The sequence below is a fragment of the Manacus candei genome, unplaced genomic scaffold, assembly GCF_025592945.1.
Source record: "Manacus candei isolate 608988 ecotype Guabito, Panama unplaced genomic scaffold, ASM2559294v1 h1tg000003l, whole genome shotgun sequence".
Lineage (NCBI taxonomy): Eukaryota > Metazoa > Chordata > Aves > Passeriformes > Pipridae > Manacus > Manacus candei.
In genome coordinates, this window is record NW_026138051.1 from 7024951 (window position 1) to 7038435 (window position 13485).

Sequence of the window (13485 nt, forward strand, 5' to 3'; positions counted from 1 at the left end):
GATTCTCTTCACGTCTCTGTTGGAAATACAACTCCTTTTGCTCCTCTATACTTCTTAATTTCCTTCCTTTGCTGTTATTTAGCTGCTAAGTGCTACGTGCTGCAGTAGATAATGGAGAAGCTGTTCAGAATGAAATGGCGTGGCATTCTATGCCCTTTTGTAAACTATATAAAATAAAGATGAACTTTTCTGCCCATTCCAGACAAGGCACACCTTGCTGCAGGGTGTTGGCTCCTGTATTTTCCTCTGGATTGTGGCTGACTCCAGACAGCAGTGTGTCAGGAGCACTATTCACATCCTCCATGTAAAGACCAGTGTCTGTGGGGCTGCATGCCCATGGTCACAATGAAAAGTGTCACTTTTGGGTGTATCATCTTCAGAGGAAGGAAAAACACAGTATACTGAATTCACTTGCTGCACGAGGTGACTCTGGGGTGATGTGAGTGCTCGGTACTTTACAGCCACTGCAGTCTGCAAATGCTGCTCTAGGATGGAGCTCTCAGAAAAATCATTCCAAAGTGCCTTTTAAATCAAATGTATCAAATTCTAGGTAAACTTGTTACTTCAGAATTTAAGTGGAAAAATCATAAGCTTAGTTTTCCCTTGGAAATGAATAAGCCTCAATTGAATTAAGGGTACTTTAATTCTGAGTGAGAGTGTCCGTACAATGAATTAATGCAGCTTAACTGAGCCATTCAATTTGTGTTTTTTTTCAGATCTGATTACTTCCTTAACAGTACTCTGGTCTAGGCAAGTCCCTAGTTTTGTGTTCCTCTGCTTCAGAGAGAATTTATCTTCTGTGGTACCAACTTGGAGGGCGGCAGACAGCAGCTACCAATGCTTCTCTGAAGCAAACTGTCACTTGAGCTCAACCTCTTGGTTTGCTGGGGGAATGAGATGCTGGACAATGTTTTAAGCAATTGTTGCATCTTAAATGTAGAGTACACAAAAGCACAGAACTGATTTGACAGTGTATTAACATATCAGAACTGCATACCAAACTTAGCTACTATGAAATGATGTACATATTTATAGACCTCCCAAGCCAGCTGAAGCCAACAGTGTTTTCACTCTCGTGTGAAAAGAAAACTTACCTGTTGAAGGCTCAAAAGGTGGAGTTGACACCTTAGCACCTTTCTCAGCTCACCTCTCCTGCCTGGGATGGAAGGAGCCACAGCCCTGTGGCAAAAGACTACACTGCCTGCCTGGATAGTGGTTTCCTTCTGGATTTGCAGCAAACAGAACTCTTCTACCACTGTGAGATATTGATATGGCCACCAGATAACAGTAACACCTGCACAATGTTTTGTAGCAACCAGGACTTCTGCCTTCCATGATTTTGTGTCCTCATGCTTTTTTCCTAGGTCTGACCTGATAGTACTTGAAGATATAACAGAGCAGAAGTACCAGCTCCATCATTTCCTAGTGGTCTAAAATCAAGAGGGAGGTCAGAACAGTCACAGAATTACAATACATGAATTCAGGCGAAGCTATTTTTCGTGTCTTCCTCTCTCTGCTTTCATAATTCAAGTTCTCTGGGCTTTTAGGAGGCTACAAATGAGTTGGCAGGTTTTTTTTGGTCGGTTTGCTTTAATAACAGTGTGGGTCTGACACAACCTCGGGTTTCTAAGCACTGGAAATTTGGAATAAAGAGCCTTGTTTTTCATGTCTGAGAGCTGGCAATACTGCTTCTTTCCTCCTGATGCCTTTTATCATGGAGCTTGACAGAAATATTTTGTTTGTTATTTAAAAAAATGTGTTTGTTAAAAGTTAATATTTTTTTCTTGTAAAGTCTCATCCATCCTGGTATTACATTAGCAATTCTACTTTGTTCTTCTGTGAAGCAGGTTTCAGTTTACAGGTACATCTGCTTTCCATTCCACAGCTTAAAGAAAGTCGTCAGAAAAATCTTAAAACCTACTTAATGAAGCCTTTTAAATGCTCATCCTGCACTTTTGAGTGAAGAGCAATTTATATTTCATAAAAGTAGAAGCTGAGCTGCAAGCTGTAAGTAATTATCATATAATTAAATGTCTACTATGAAAGAAATGAAAACTCAGGCTTCTTGGGAGGCTTCCGTGACTGGTTTATGCAATCGCAAATTAAATTACATTTCTTTACCTTATGAATGTTCAGGAGGTACATTAATCTAGTTTGGAGGTGCACCTTGGAGACTGCTAAGCTGTGTTAAAAAGGGAAGGGAGTTTATCAAACCAGTAAATTCCATGGGCCAAGAAGAAGCTTGCATAAATATCTGTGATGGGTTCTGCTAATGTGACTGTGCTTTTCTTGTATGGAAGCATTTGCAGCTAATAATGAAGAAGTCAACCCCCATGTGAGCAGTAGCTTGAGTGAACTGTAGTATCACTTTGCTGACCCAGGCCTGGGTTCCAGTGGAATGGCCTTTCTCTGCAGGAGGGAAAAATGTTGTCTGTTTGTTGGGAATGGAGTGGGGGGTGTTGGATATCAGGAAGTTTGGACACTCTTCATGTGTTTAGACTTCCTGTATATTTAGCTGGGAATCCCCTTCCACTACCCAAAGGGCAGTGAGTTTGAGGGTGGTGCATCTGCTGGAACTTGCAGGAAAGAACCTTGGGTCTGAATGTGAACACCTCCTTTCGTTTCACAGAGGACTAACTCTACTTCTGTTAATACTTATTGAAACGATGGCGTTCACTGAAGAAAAATTTCATGGCAAGAAAAGTGGTGAAGTAGTAGCACATCAACATGTGCACTTTGTATTCTTGCTACTTATGCTGTTGGCATTTTAGGGCATGGTACATGGGTCACTTTCACCTAAGTGGGGGAAAAGCTGAATTATTTCAAGACAGGAAGCCCTGACTTGGAGTTGTTCTGATTTAGGGAGCTGCTGCAATAACAGTCTGTTATGGCTTTATGCAAAGAATAAATAACATATTTTCATGCACTGATGGGAATAAAGAGCAGTTTCTGTGTGACTTAGCTTAAAGAACAGGAGGAGTGGATGTTTCATCATATTTTTGCAATGTGTTTAGCTTGCAGCAAAAAGGACCGTTCTAGTCATGGCTCTCTGAGAAGCTTTGGTACTGTGTTGCTAAAGGGGCTTCTCTTAGGTCAAGTGCTTCTAGACCACAAGAATATCATTTTTATCTTCTCAAATGAAGATAAATCTCATGGTGCCTTCAGCGTACACTACAGTGATAGCTGATAATCTCAATTCACAACTATATGCGGTGGGGTGATGACAATGTGATGGTATCCTTTATGATGTGTCAAGGGGACATATTATTGGTGTTGGCTTTTCTTTTCCCTCTTACTTTTTTTCTTGAGGTTAAATACTTAACCTTGACTTCAGGCTGTATTTTTTTCTCATTGCATTACTCCATTATACATTATTTGGTTTGGTTACAGTCACTAGACTTTAACTGCTCTGACATATTAATTTTTAAGGGCACAAATGACTTCATTAAAATAATGTCCTTCAGATAAGTGCACTTGGCACTGTGATTGGAAGTGGACAAGAAGAAATATGAAGCATCAACTCCTTTACATTTAGAATATATTATGGGAACCAAACCCAGTAAAATATGTATTTGAAATGTTTCTTAGCTAACTTTTAGAAACTCAATGTGTAGCCTACATGCACAAATCAATTAGGAGGGTTTTTTTCTAATGTTTCTAGTCAAAGATTTGTTTTGTTTGAAGTCTTCATTTATATACAACACTGCTTTCTTAAAATCATAGAACGATTTGGTTTGGAAGGGACCTTCAAGATCATCTTGTTCCAACCCTCCTGCTGTGGGCAAGGACTTCAGAAACTTCAGATCTCCTCCAGTTTTGCTTTCTGTTTTTCCTTCTGCCAGACCATTCTCTTTTTAATGTGCTATCTGTGAGTACTCCCATAGCCCCCATGCCACCTCTCCTCAAGCTTGAGGGGTATCATGTAAAGCTGCCCCGTGGACTGCCTGCTCACCTGAGACTCCCATGGCATCTTGCCGGGCTGTTTCGAGGTGACCTGAATTGAACAAGTTATTTCAGATGTGTACTAATACAACTGAAAGCTTTTAACTGAGCGATGATTTCTGCTTACCCTGCTCTGGGGCTCTCCTTAGCTCTTGGAAGGGCTTTTAGATTTCTTCACTAATCAGCAAGTTTGTGGAAGTAAAATGCTTTCAGATGGTAGCTGGTTCAGTGGTCCTGTGGACACGCACACGCTGGAGAGCACGTCCTGACATCCAGCATTACCAAGCAGTGTTTTTATCTTGTGCTGGAGATTGAGGAGGGCCTGAGCTGAAATTACAGCCTATTTTCCCTGTCTCCCCTAGAGCCTCACAGCACATTCAGTGAACACAGCAGGCTGCTTTGGGGTGATGAGGCCTCAGCCACTTCCTTCACTTCTTCAAGAGCACCATTTTAAAATGAGGTATATAAATGCTGAGCTGCTGCAGATTAAAAAATAAAAGTTAAAATTGAAGCTGACCCAAGTTAAAAAGCAATTTTCTGAGAATGTAAAGGCATAAAGGAAAGTGCCTGAACACGATTTTAAGTGGGCTTCTGAATGTGGAAGATAGACGGCAGGAATAAAAGGATGCATGTGTTGGTGGGGTGCTGCAGATGGAGAGAGCCCTAGAGTAACAAGCTAGGAGCAAATTTCAATTAAATGTTCATACTTCATGCAACTACTAAATTCTGTCTAGATAAATGGATTTTAGAAGAATGTGTGTATTTTTTGAAACTATGAAGCCTCTTGATAAAGTAGTAATAAATCTCTCAGAATTTCTACTTTGACCAAAGCTTAGCTGTAATACGGGATTCATTTCAACACCTAAACCCATTTTGGGGTGGGAAGAGACTTTTCCAGCTTTGGAATTAGATTTCTCTGCAATGGGTATTATGCTCTTGACCCCACATCATTGCCTTTGAGGAGCAGCAGTATTTAAAATCCGCTGTAATGCAATAAGCCTGAGCTCCAGCTAAGTGTGTGCTGTGCTGTTATAATGCAGCACCGGTGGTGGCCATGGTTAAGGCACTGAAAGTATGTGAGGTAAACACAGGGCTTTCTTCAGGATAATTAATAATTTAATCTCTGTGAAGTAGGGGTTGCTCTTCATTTATCCCAACTACTCTTTGATTTTTCTCTTCAGCCCATGTTAGCTGGCATCTTTGCCTTTCTTCCTTCCTCCCCCCACACAGGTTGCCTTTTATAATAAACTCTTTCAGCAAAGACCAGCTTTTATTTCTTTCAGATGGCACTAAGCTTTTATTTCTTGTAAAAAATAGTTGTGACTTGCTGTAAAAAACGTTCTCAGGTTGAACAGACAACCTTTAAGAAAATGGCATGATAAAGGGCTGCAGTCCCTGCTGTGGCTGGTATGAAGGGGTACCTGCTTTGCTAAAAACATCATTCCCAGGCCAGACTGTGGAGTCTTGGACCAACATGATGGTACTTTTGTGTATGTGTGCAAAGCTGCAGGGAATCCTGTGCCAGTAATCCAGTTTAACACTGAGGAGTCAGAGTAGGGAGATATATCCCTAGTTTATGTTTATCCTGTAACATGCAAACAACTTAGCAATTCTAGCAGATGCTGATTTCAAAGTGACTGACTAATATTTTGAATATATATTTTCAAAGTATTTTCTTCCACAAAATTAAATTGAGCTAACAATTCTTTTAGCACTCCAAACTAAATTGCCTGTGGCACTGTTGGTTGGCTTTAAGTATTGCCTTTCCCACTCCTGGTAGCTGGAACAGTTGTGCTTTTGTTTTACAATTAATATTTTGATGAAAACTTGTAAGGTACTGTAGGTATAAATATTTAATATCTTCCCTCCATGTCTCTTTATTGCTGAGCTTGGTGATAAGTTAGTAATTCAAACTGAAATGCAGATAAAATAGTAATGTGAACAGTTTAAATCTGCATTTTTCCAAAACTCCTGTGGTCAAGATGACTGCGTTCTAGCAAGAATATTGCTGTTTAAAATTGTTTACCTCTACACTTCAGCTGAATGCTGCTGTATATGATAAATGAGGTAAATAAAGGTGCCTTTCGGGTCCCAATAACTGCACAAGAAACCTAATCATTCTCACTAACATAAAATAATTTAACAAATGGAACAGTGCCATAGCAGCCTAATAAGAAATTTCTGGATATGGCACCACATATGGCCAAAGCCTCTTCAGGCATAATTCAAGCTTTTCTTTTTTTCTTCCCTGTTTTTAGTAGGTTTGTTTCATGTTTAATGTGGAATAAAACTTTGTTTTCAGAGTTTACTTTTATTTTTTTAAAGGTTACTTAATTTTTGGTCTGGAAATGAAACATTGTGGTTTACCTTTCTCCCATGATAACTGGTGCCACTTCATCTCATAGGTAAAAGATATTGAAATTTGTGGCACTGTTCCTCAGGAAAAGGCTCAGATTTTCATCTCTTTAGAAGCACAACTATGTCACTTATACCAAATAGAGCAATGTCTTTAAAGGCAGATGTGAAAGCCTCTGTCCCGCTTTCTCTTCCTCCTCCTCCTCCTTTCCATCCTTCTCTATCTCCCCCAGAAAAAGGTAACTTCTGAACAGATGGAGATATTGCTATTTAATAAAAGTAATCTTTGCACAACACTGATGGGCTTTTTCTAGCCAAGGCAGTGTCATTTGGCTTTGTATTTTTAACAGCATTACCATTTGAGGGAAAAGAAGTTAATCCATTGCTTTGTTAGTGTAATCTGGGTTATCTGCTGTGGAAATGTGCTTGCAAGACTTTGGTCTGATAGAATTTGTCTGAAATTTAACTATCTTTACTGCTTGCTTAAGCAGGATAAAAATCTTGGGTTTCTGTCTGGAGCACACGCTGTCAGAGAGCACCAAATAGATTTAATAGCATTTAAAATTCCTCTTCAAAGCACAGTTCAGTTGTGGGTTTTTTATATTTATCTGAAGAGTCAAATTGTGTCCTAATCCTACACTTTGATCCACTTTGTAAACCTTTCTGTCTTGTCTTGCAGATGCCAAGGTACCTCCTGTAGCAATGCAAGTAAAAATAGATCTGAGTGGAAGTGCAACTTTATTAGAGCCTTGGGATCTTGAAGAAACATTTATCCCAAAGTCTACTGGTTAAACCACAAGATAAGAACCATCTGTGAGAGTGTGTCTCGATTCCAGCTGTTTGAATCCAACCATTACTGGAAATCTATGGGTACTAAAATCTCCTTGGCCTCATTACATTTTAATTGTAAAAGAAGCTGGATGTTGCTGGTGGCTTTTGCACAACCTTACTCAGAAAGCTCCTGGCAGCTGTGGGGATGAGCTTTTCCAGGTGGAAGGGTGTCAGTTGGATATGCAGGCACCTCACACTACTCCTGCTTCCTGTGTACAGTTACAGCTACAATTTCTGAGTTCAAATTCCTGGCTACAGGTACATTTAATATCAATTTTGTACCTTAAAAGAACCAAGAACCATGTTTCATTAATGCATGGTGGTGAAGCACAGATGGTGCATTTCTAAAAGAAACCAGAAAACACTTTAAAATAAATGAGGAGCTGTTAATTTCTCCTTTGGTGGCTTTTTTAACCAAATGTTAATGGGGTTGGGCAGAGGCTGTGTACGGGCCAGATATTTCTGTCTTTGCTGTAATGGAAGCAAATGAAGACAAAGTGGGAATTAATCTAACTATATCTATCCATCCCAAGCACAAATATTCCTATCTTTGCAGAGAAGGAGTCTGAGCTTTCCTGCTAAGAGGGCAGAGTGAGGCAGCAGCTCTAAATCCTGACAGAGCAACGCTGATGAACTGACCATGTGGTGGGAAAAGGCTGTCTGGGAGTGCCTGGGGGAAGAAGCACTGCAGAGATATTTTCAGAAGGCCAGATTAGGAGTATCCTCTCATTAGGGGCCACCCAGTTCAGAATGAAGCTGATGAGTATGTTTTATGCTGACATTTTTCTGTCAAAGCCAAACCTGTTTATGGGAAAATGGTTAGTTTCAGTGAAGGTCCCATTTTGAAAAGTTTTTTTAATGTATTTTCAGTTCAAAGTACATTTATAACTTGACATTTAAGTTATAATACAAGCCAAACCTCCAGATTTACTGAAAATAGAAAGGCCAAAACCACTCTCAGGTAGTTTTAAAACTACTGAAGCAATTTTTTTCAATAAGACCATTTTGTTTTAACCTTTGCTGTTTGGGTTTCTTCCATTCAGTAGCATTTTTCAGACTTTGGAGTTCTTGTCTAATTGATGTGTATTTATTTTTATTTACTTTTTAATTTTCAAAATTTCTTTTGGAATGGCAGAGCAGTTTCTTTGAGTGCAGCTGCTCTCATCCTGTCAGGGGCCAAAGGGTGGCACTGGGTGGAGGGCAGGAGGGGGTCAGCACTGAAATCTAGCCTGGTCACTCTACTCTTGGAAATAATTTCTAGGCTAATAATTTCTAACTATCTCTGCAGATAGTTAAGTTTTCCTAAACAGAGAAAACCCATTGGTATGTTGAGATCCTATTGCAACTACCTTGCAGAAAGCCTGTTGTGGTTTAACTGGGCAGTTCCTAGCAAAATAGCAAGCATACCCATGTGAAATTTTGGGTTTGTATGTTTTTGCACTTGGCAGATAAAATGCTGTTTGGAAGCAGCGTGAACCTGAGTCTGGCTCCGTGTGCAGTTGGAATGTTGTGGCTCCAAGTGAGAGTGCTGCTGACTTCTGGCTGTGTGTGGCACAAGGATAGTTTCTGATGGCTCACTTGGCAGATACAGGCTGGTGATTGGACATCCAGGATGAACTTTGTGCCCTTCAAAAGGATTAAGGAACAAGTCTGAGCTGTGAGTTGAGGTGTCAGTGGAAGGGAGCTGGAATTAGTGGAGTGGAAGGGAGTGGAATTAGTGCCAATAGCACTAATTGCATGAAAGCATGCCTTCCTCATCAGAGTCTGAGTATCCTAACAAATGTGGGAGCATGCCTATTAACAAGAAATAATTTTCTGATGGCTACTTTTGTTGCCATACTATTTTTCCTGTCCTTCTCCATGGGATCTTAAAGGTAATTGCTTTACATGTGGATCCCTTGCTGTTCATCAGTGCATTGGCACCGTGCCTTCGGTGCACTCCTTTCCCTGGAGAGTCCCACATAACCTGCTGAAGTTAAACTGGTGGGATTTCCCCCAGGCTGTAAACAGTTTCTTGTACTCCTATTAGTTTGTTTGGAAAGTTGGAAAGCTGGAGTAATAGAAAATAATCGTTGGCATCAAACTATTACGAATCATTAAAAAGAGCACAGCAACGGGAACTACAGATAATTCTTCATTCTGAAAATGAGCACGTCTCATGTTATTATTGCTGCAGTAATTACCTAAAAATACTTAATACTTAATTACTTCCAACGTGTCAATCTTCATAACAGTTTATTAGAAGATTCTAATGAATGTAGCAGCTGCTTCCACAAGCAAATGTATTTGTAGCTGAACCTGACATTCTGCTCTAAATATTATTCCACCTTGATCAATATTATTTCTCCACATATATCGTTACAGCTGTAACAGATTGGGAAGGGAGGGTTTATCCAGCTGCAGTGGGAATTGCTCTGCTCACTTGTGACTTCCAACTTATACTGCTAGAACTAGTAGAAATGTTTGCAACCAATTTATCATGAGGAAGAAACTGGAATGGTTTTCATGACCCTGGTCTTGTCTTCTTGTCTTCTTTCAGCCATACAAATGACTGGCTGAAAATCCAAAGGCTCCTCTTTCAGTAATTGTCAACTGGATGAGAAAGTTGGTGTGAGGGGACAATATTCACCTCTCTCTGAGGCAGAGAGGGAGGCCTTAGGGAAATAGGTATGGACAGGTATGCTCTGTGTTGTGGTGCTACTGGTGGCGGGGTTGTTCCCTGGGGCTCTTGGGCAGAAGGATGAAAATTAGAAGTGCATAATGTCCTTTAGCTACAAATACAGAATTCTTGTTTGTACATTATTGTTGGTCTTGGTTGCCAAAAAAGCATACTTGGCATTTTGAACAGACAGCTTCAGTCTGGAGCACTCACAAGTGTAGTCTGTGTGAAGCTCAGTGGAAATAGTGAAGTAGGACAGAGTATAATCCAGAAATCTAAAATCAATTTTTTTTAATTTTGTACAGAACATGTTTAAAAATACCCAAATTAATAAATACACCAAAAGAAGCAACTTGAAAGCAATAGTCTCTAATAACAAGCTCTACCTTAACTTAATTAATATTGAATTCCATAAATCCATGACTTCAAACTCTGTTGTGTTCCTGCATTACTGCTTTCTGTGTTTTTCTGTCTTTTGAAAAATTTGCTGGATCAGGCATTACTGAGAACTGCAGGACTGTCCCTTCTTCACTTCAGCACCAGGAGTTTCATGCCCTTGAAGCACAAGAGTTTGAGTTTTATCCTCCTACTTCTGCAATTTCTTTGGAGACCAAGACTACATTACAATTTACTTCTTTAGACCTTGCACTGTCCTACTTACTGTCACATCAGTGAGTTATCCACTTAATGTCCTTTATAAGCTTCTGAGCTGTCCTTCAAACATCCCTACACCTTGGGCAAGTTAAGATTGGATCCAAGTTTTGCTTTCCTGCTTGGCTTTCTCCCACTGACTGAATCTGGGACAGCAACAGTCTTGGCACAGCCAGAGTGGTCTGGTTTGCTGATGGTGCAAAACAGAGCAGTAAATTAAAAACAACTTAATGAGAATGCCTATTCTTATTTCTGGTAGTTTTCCATTAATTTTGTGGGTAAATAACACGTGTCTTGAGACATAAAGTTCGTATTTTGAAAACCTGTATTTTTCATTTATCACTGTGGAAGCTGCTCTGTGCAGCCTTAGTAAATCTCCAGAGCTGCCACACTGCATTATGCATGTGTCGCACTGTAGTTTGCAGATACTAATTTAACCAAGTGTTCTTCTAAAAAATGCATTGCAAATCTTGTTATAGCAGGTGCCTGGTAAGAACAACATCTGAGTGGTGTCAGCAAACTGAGCTGACTTTGCACAAGTTTTTCTGTGTTACATAGCCCTTGTCTTTGCAGGATATGACAAACAGAGAACAGTGGTATCTCGTTGGAGAGAAGCTGAGTTTTTGTTAAATATGTGTAAGAAGTTCAAACTGGGTCACCCTGAGAGAGAAGCTGACATCAAATAGAGGTAGGCACAGCTTTAATTCAGCAGGAGTGGGTGAACATTAATAGTTCCACTGACTTTCATGGGATGAGTAGTATCAGTCACACATGCAAATACTCAGGCTATGGATAGATGTGAAAGGAAAAGAAGAATAGTCATCAACATTAATGTCCATGAAATTGGTAACTCAGGGATGCAGCTAAAGTTCTCTCTGGTTATTGACTACTAAGTTGTTTTGGTTTTTTCTCCCTTGAATGGCTTTGGCTAAATTAGGCTTTAGGATTGGTGTTAGAATTACATTTTTGATCTTCTTGAGGATTTTTCAGCGTTCAGATGTTATATTAGGCTGCGGCTGCTTTTCAGAGCAGTCCAGGCAAGAGGAAAAATATCTCGCCAGAAAATGCTCCCTCTTAGGCTGTAAAAGTGATTAAAAATTGAGATATGCCTTTTCAAATAAGTTCCTGTTCTAAGGGATAAATCAACAACTGAACTATCTCTTGGCATCCTCATCTGCATGAAAAAGGTTTGACTTTGGTGGGATTTGTTTTAAATTTAGAAAATATTAAAATAAGGCAGAATATGAATTCAAAGCAAAGCAATATAAACACAGAAGCTTACAGCTTAGTTACAGCTTCCTAAAAGTTAAATAAGAAAATGTGTTGTGATGGTTCACTGGCTTGTATCTTATCTTGCAAAGGGTAGCTAACATAACCAGGGTAGCATATTCTGCAAAAAATCCAGTTTATTCTCTCTGTTACCCTGGATAATGATTATTCTTCAGAAGAGAATGCAAATGTATTTTCTTATTTCCTCTGTCTAAGATTGGGAGAGAGTGTTTGTTTAAAAGGTAACAAAAAGATTAAAATGGGATAGAAAGGCTGCAATTATCTGTGATAAACAATGCATTATGTTTTGGTTTACAGGCTACGAGGCTGTCACTGAAATGTTCCTCGTCTCATGTAATATTTTGTGCTACTGCATTGCTTTTCAATTATACAGCTCAAAGGAAAGTTTCCACTGACAAAAGCAGTGAAAGCACATTGCTTTTAGTATTGGTTTTTGGTGGTTTTTTCCTTCTTTTATAGGTCTCAAGTGTCTCTTCAAATCTAAGTCCAAATGACAGCAGTCCGGGAGTTTGAAAGTTATTGGAGAGATATGGATATATGCAGCTAATGAAATATGCCCGCTCACAATATATCAAGACATGCAGAACTTGGAGGAAAACTCAGCGATCTCAATATTTAATATAAGCTGGAGTTAAAGTATTATTTTTTTGTTTTTGCAAATGCAGCATATGCTAATCTATTGCTGAGCATTCGTCTAGCAGATTCAATTTCCACTCGTAATTTTTCATTTATTAGTTTCTCTTTCGCATAAACACAGCTGTGCGTTCTGATCTGCGCTGTTGAGGTCTGATGTGGTGCAGTATATGGGGTACCCAAGTGATTTAATGTGGAGAGCCAGGGAGTAGATGGAAGGAACTGCAGAGCAATCTTGGAAATAACGTTGGTTCTGATTTAAATTCATCTTTGCGAAGTTTTTACCCCAAACTTTCCACCAGTTGCTCATATTAAAGATAGACCAATAGATGTTGGACAGAGGGATGGTTTTGAGCCATGTTGCAGCTCAGGAACAGGGAGCAGTTTCTGCTGTGTTTGGCCCCAGATGTCTCTGATGTGCAAATTCACTTGCAGCACTGATATATTGATAAGGATCATACAAAACTGATAACAGTCCTGCTGCTGCTGTTTTCTGGCTACCACCTCTTGATCTAAGGTTTTCTGAGACAGAGGTTTGTAATTAAGAAGCTTATAATTTTGAAGGCACAATGAGAAACAAATGCTTCATTTGAAATGTAATACTGAGTCCACCACTTGCTATGTGGCAGCTTGTTTTGGGGTGGTGGTATTGTTAAATTATTTCAAAAAAACCAAAACAAAACCCCTAAATAACAAAACAAGGCTCTCCATCATCTCCAGTGGTTTTACTTGCTGTAACATATGTCTGAAAATCAATATGTATTTTATTTAAAATTTCACACTAGGCTATCTTCAGGTACAACAACTGATTTGCAAAGAGCTACTGCCCAGCAGAGCTGGAAGGGTTTTGGAGGTTATGCCACAACCTGTCTGAAGTTATTGAATAACTTTTCTTTGACTTGAGCACCTTGCAGTTCAACCCCCTGCAGACGGCTGTGTCTGTGCTATCAAGAACGTGAAGCACAGATTAAAAGTGTCTGTTGTAGGTGCGAGGGAAATGAGTTCAGCCTTATCCCCTTGGTTTTTTACCCATCTCCCTACAGAGGACCTGGGCTCGATTCTCATCTCACTGGTGAATCCACCTACCCTCGTCACTCCAATATTTCCGCTTTATTTTCTGGACC

At 39.7% G+C, this 13485-nt stretch overlaps 1 long non-coding RNA gene across 1 annotated transcript; it reads left to right on the top strand.

Annotated features, from left to right (window-relative positions):
• The first annotated feature begins 7810 nt into the window (after positions 1-7810).
• LOC127472155 (uncharacterized) lies at positions 7811-11086 on the top strand. The gene is made up of 3 exons (XR_007904888.1): positions 7811-7891; positions 8577-8785; positions 11012-11086. It is a non-coding gene; the product is annotated as an uncharacterized LOC127472155 (long non-coding RNA).
• Positions 11087-13485: the final 2399 nt, after the last annotated feature.